The 6,381-nt window shown below is 30.5% G+C and overlaps 1 protein-coding gene across 2 annotated transcripts in view; it reads right to left on the bottom strand.

The window, feature by feature from the left end:
* LOC117122536 (MAM and LDL-receptor class A domain-containing protein 1-like) overlaps positions 1–6,381 on the bottom strand; it is a 114,460-nt gene that overhangs the window by 86,566 nt on the left and 21,513 nt on the right. The window lies entirely within an intron of this gene.

Raw genomic sequence — 6,381 nt, 5'->3', positions numbered from 1 at the left:
CCAACACCTCTAACACGACACGTCTCCAAATGCACAAATCCCAACAGCAAATACATAGTAATATAAGTCGAAAAAAAAAAAAAAAAAAAGTTACACAGTTCTAGATAAATGACAAAAACATTTAGTAACCCAAATGCAAGTGCTGGCATGGTCAAATTCGTTGACAAACAGAAGCTCATAAATTATGCGTAAGGCTCGCTTAAAGCCAGATATTGTCGAGTTTGAACCTATGGTGGTAGGGAGCTGGTTCCACATAGCAACAATATGATTGAAGTAAAATCTTCTGTAAGTTTCAGTTTTGCAACGTTTTTCAACGAGTTTGAGATGGTCAGAATTACGAAGAGAATGTAAAGAGGCAAGGGATTCATTAAAAACGAAAGAAAAAAATATTAAAATTCAAGTCATAATAGCCAAAGAAACATTAAAAAAGAAAAAAACAAAAACAAAAAAAAACGAAAGATCAATTAAGTCCCTTCGAAAGGAAAGAGGAAGTAAATTAAGATAAATAAGGCGTTCTCTATAGTTGTAAGCAGGGTAGTTAAGAATAAAAGCGAAAGCTCGGCGCTGCACTCCTTCGATGAGCATAAGGTTAGTTTTTGTTGAACCGCTCCATACAGAGCTCGCATATTCTAGGTCACTACGGATAAGAGATGTAAAAAGTGGTTTAGTGACATACACTGGTGCGTTAAAACAAATCGCACGCTTAATTAGGCCGAGCTTTCGATTAAATTTCTTAACCGCCCTGCTGACATGATTGTCCCATTTGAGATCTGTCGAGATGTCGACTCCAAGGTCCCTAATTACACTAGCCCTGCCAAGTCTCAAGCCATTCATGCAGTAAGAAAACTTAACATATTTCCCAGATCTACTAATTAAATAATTAGTATTTAATTTAATAATTAATTAATTTAGTAATAAATTTACAATTCCATTTAGAATATAAATAATTCTTGTCAGCTGTTTTATTACCTTGTGATGTTCCGTATGTGTGGTCATACTCAGGACCAGTACGAAATGAAGGTGTTGATCCAGCTCTTCTTATCCAATCAAAATCATCATATTTATCTTGTACAAAGTAACAGATGTATGGATCTTCGAAATCACATTGGTTTTGTGCTGAAACAAAAATCCCAAGACAAATTAATTAATTAACCGATTGTAATTGCATTGGTTAAAAGAGTTACTGTACTGGAAACCAAAGTACAATAACTCGTAACTTTGTTAGGAAAACATCTTACCATAAATTTGCAGAATTCGGTAGAAGCTTTTTCAATAATAATAAAAAAACACATTCCAAATTTCACTGGCATAAAGTCAAACCCGTATCCACAACACATTGTTCCACAATGTTACTGGTATATTACCAAAAATATTTTTGTTTTGAAACTTTAAATATAACATTACTTAATTAGCTTCCTAAAAATTGTATTATTGGTTCATGCAATTTCTCGTTTGAACTAAAGACGACACCTACAGTAAATACCTGAAAGATTTACAATTTCAATTACATTTTATTTTTAATTCCAATTTGCTTGAAATACGTTCTTTTCTGTCTACAATAATATTATTATTTTACCATTTTTTACAGCACATAGCCAAAGATGTTAATGTAAATGAACCATGTCATTCAATAATGCAAGATTACTTATGTAAAGTTAAAATGGTTAGATAATAAATCCCCTTTTCGAATGTTGTCTCTATACTATTTTTCGTTTAATAATAATAATAATAATAATAATAATAATAATAATCATATTAATAATAATAATATTAATAATAATAATAACAATAATAATAATTATAATAATACATTTCTATAGTGCAAATAAACGAGGTCTCTATGCGCTCAACAAGGACAAGAAACAGTCATTCAATAATGCAAGATTACTTATGTAAAAAATATATAAATATAAATAAATCCCCTTTTCGAATGTTGTCTCTATACTATTTTTCGTTTAATAATAATAATAATAATAATAATAATAATAATAATCATATTAATAATAATATTAATAATAATAATAACAATAATAATAATTATAATAATACATTTCTATAGTGCAAATAAACGAGGTCTCTATGCGCTCAACAAGGACAAGAAACAATGAAAAAAAAAAAAAAAAAAAAAAAAAAACACAAGAAAAACACAAGAAAAAAAAAATCAATAAACACATAGCTAGCACCCAAACCGAAGTATGGGGTTATTCCATCACCGGAATCCGGAGATCTGTGTTAATATGTACTCCAGTTAGAATCGGTTAAGCCTTGATCTTTGCTGGGATTATTAGTTAAATAAATAATAGATGAAGAAGAGATAAATCTATTTTCAGTTCCAAACTTAAACTTAGTACTGATGTTGACATTAATTTTTCAGTACTCATTCTAGAAGCCTAGATTTATGCATAATATTTACAATCTTTTCAGAAACTGATCATGTTGTACAAATTTTAACCATGTTCTGCAAACTAGATTTATTATTATATTTAGCTCAATACGTATCTACATTCTTTATCGCTGTAAAAACTTACACATATTGCAAGTTGGTCCAACAAAACCAGACATACACTGACAGTTCTCGATTCCGTAAGCCGATACACAAACTCCGCCATTCAAGCAGTCAATATCGCAAGTTTCTTCAATCAGAAATTGAATATTAATTAATGACATACTCTGTTCGTATCAAAATAACCTCATCGCTCATCGCAATACTAATTGTATGAAATTATTATTGTTATGAAGATCGCATTTGTCTTTATATATATATATATATATATATATATATATATATATATATACATTGATTGATATACATTGATTATGTAAGCGATAGATTATTGGTGGTGCTTTTGAGCCAGCTTTAATACTAAGACTTAATTGCTAGTGACTAAAAAACAGTATACAATAATTAAAGAAGAAATAAAATACAGTGAGATTTATATAAGGTCCTATATAATTTAAACAATTGTGGAATGGAAAATTGATGTAGGAATATTATAGTAGTTCTAAAATTATATGTTTAAATTATATAATGCATGATATGATGACTATTAAATACAATTCAGAAATCAAGGAACATAATATAATGTACATACGTAGAAATATTTATATAGCATATATAATTAGATACTTTATTCATAGTGAATTATTGCATATGAAGGCTTTGATATATATATATATATATATATATAAAATACATAGTGATCAGAATTATCAATGAAATTGATGCAATTGACGCTGTTGCCTCGGTTATACATACATACAGACATGAAAGTACTGCAAGAAACTTTGACTTAATTGAGACATTGAAATGTATTAGTACAAAATTTTCGGTAGCACCTGCTACCTTCATCAGCGTACGAGTATCTCATGATGAATGTAGCAGTGATTATAGTGGCGCTATATAAGTGATTATACAAGGCGCTGCCATCATTATTTCCTTGGTTACTGGATACTGAATTGGCAGATCTGCACATTGTGCAACTTTTTCTGCTGGAGAGTATCCCTGGTTATTGCTGCTTGAACGTGCTCTACCCATACATTTATTTTATTTATTTTATTCATTTGGCATGACGGCTCAGGAGTCACAAAAGTGGAAAATCCACTGTCGCCTGAAGGACGTGCGAATGCCTGTCTCTTATACACATCTAGATGTGTATAAGAGACAGGAGCGTACCAACAGGTGCAAGCACCTCCAACACGACAAGTCTCCAAATGCACAAATCCCAACAGCAAATACATAGTAATATAAGTCGGAAAAAAAGGAAAAAGTTACACAGTTCTAGATAAATGACAAAAACATTTAGTAACCAAAGTGCAAGTGCTGGCAGGGTCAAATTCTTTGATAAACAGAAGTTCATAAATTATGCGTAAGGCTCGCTTAAAACCAGATATTGTCGAGTTTGATCGTATGGTGTGAGGGAGTTGGTTTCACATAGCAACAATACGTTTTGCAACGTTTTTGAACGAGTTTGAGTTGGTCAGAATGACGAAGAGAATGTAAAGGGGTAAGGGATTCATTAAAAACGAAAGAAAAAAATATTAAAATCCGAGTCATAATAGCCAAAGAAACATGACACCATGAAGGAGTCGAAACGTGGATCTTTTTTTTTAGCGTTATTTTTATGTTAAATATTTATACAAAACGTACTCTTATTAGTAAGAAAACGAAAGATCAATTAAATCCCTTCGTAAGGAAAGAGGAAGTAAATTAGGATAAATAAGGCGTTCTTTATAGTTGTAAGCAGGGTATAGTCCAGCAAAGTTTGGTTGGTTGCATTTTTTTTGCTATATTTTTTAATAATTGGATATGATGTAGAGTAAACATAGATAAATCAAAAAGTATGTGCAACATTTTTTTTTTCATACGTAAGGGGGGTTGTCAGCAGTTTCAAAATGGCCGCCATATTTTCCTAAAATTGTCACTAATCTTGTAAATTTATGTCATTAAAATGCAGTATTCAATTGGAAATCCACTCATAACAATGACAACAACAGTTAACTAAATATTGTACACATTTTTGAGCTATTACAATTTAAAATGGCTGCCATTTTCCATTGTTTTAGCTTTTTAGCATACATATTAATATAATAATAACCGACCTGTACAAAAACGTGTAATAGAGCTAGTTATATGGAATTGCCATATATGATTATGATTATTACCATAATATATATGTCTATATATATATATATATATGATTATATATATATATATATACACTATATATATATACTAGGCCTATAATATGTATAAATGTATATATATATATATGTATAAATACATATAATTATATGTATATATGTATATATATGTACATATATATAAATCAGTAGGTAGAGGCAGACAAAATAATCTGCTACGATACTTTGACTTGTAGGAGACATAGAAATATTTTATTTGCGAAATTTTCGGCAACTCCTGTTACCTTCGTCAGCGTATGAGTATCAATGAGAAACTTAACAGAATACATAAGAATATACAATGGGTGATTAATCACCAGACCTATAAACAATAGGTTACACAGTCTTATCACTAGCAATAGTTTATAAGGAGGCCTTAAGTCTGACATAAGCAAATTGGCATAAATAACAGGTCAGAGTGGCAAAACTAATGAATGGTAAACAAGGAAATAGGCCTATAAACAACAAAAATATGATGATGATAATAATATAATAATGTCAAACAAAATTTCAAGTGGACACATAACTATCAAAAAAGGCATGAAGAAATATATAATATATGATATAAAAATATGAATGATGAATAAGGGAAAATAAAACGAATAAATAAAGTGAGTATAAAAAAAAAACCAAAAAAAAACAAAACAAAAAACTGTGAAATAGAAGAGATAAATAGACTAGATGGATAAAAATATATCGGATGGACACAAATATATATTTATTTATTAGCGAAAGTGAAGTCAGATATGAATCCATGGTCTTTATTAGCAACTGACTTATGTGTTTTAAGTTAAGTATCCATCTCAGCTCAGCACAACGCCTTTCACTGAGGGTTTTAAACCCGCTAGCAACTAAAATGAATTTCATACAGTTAATATCATGGCGCTTTTGATTAAAATATTTAGCAATCGGTAATATATATATATATATATATGTATATATGAATACAATGTTGATGCCATGCCTTGGTAAATATGAACAAGAAAAAAAGACTTCAAAGGCATAAATTGTTGTTACTGGTTTATTCCAAACGTTTCGCCGGTTAGGGCTTCATCAGTGGACTAACATCGTATATTACAAAGCAACGTATATAAGACAAAGGCCTGTTACGGTCGAATGATTATGCATTGACTTGTCTTACACATCTGTATGTAAATCTTAGTAAAGTTGTAGGCGAACATATCATGTATATGTATATGTGTAATACGTGGGTGTGGATATTTACACATATCCACACCCACATATACATATACATAAATACGTGAATACAGTTATATAGAATATTACTATATAATTATAAGTAAACCATTAGCAGTAAACTTCAGTCAATTGTTAATATTCTTCCTACACATCCGTTCATGATATTAACTTTATATTTCTTAATCTCTAACGCTTCTATTATTCTTTGGACATAGGGCAAATTAATGTTAGGGTGCAAGATCTCCCAAGAAATATCTCCAAGTATAGGTCTTTTATTGTGCGTTGCTAGATGCGTATATACTGTTTGCAAGCGTACATGTTCTTTATGAACCATTGCCCTGTCCAGTATATTGCTTACCTAAGGATCACAAAGAAGGAGAGTTAAAAGGTCGTCCTATTCATGCAGCTACCGACACCCCAGCCACTAGACTATCGAAATTTCTAGCTAGATCATTGAATAAACTACTTGTCTATGTACCCGCACACCTCAAGAATACCGAG

This window comes from Anneissia japonica, unplaced genomic scaffold (genome assembly GCF_011630105.1).
Source record: "Anneissia japonica isolate Jap-2015-1 unplaced genomic scaffold, ASM1163010v1 scaffold1889_len2455224_cov183, whole genome shotgun sequence".
Taxonomy (NCBI): Eukaryota; Metazoa; Echinodermata; class Crinoidea; order Comatulida; family Comatulidae; genus Anneissia; species Anneissia japonica.
This window is presented reverse-complemented; position numbering and strand designations above follow the sequence as displayed.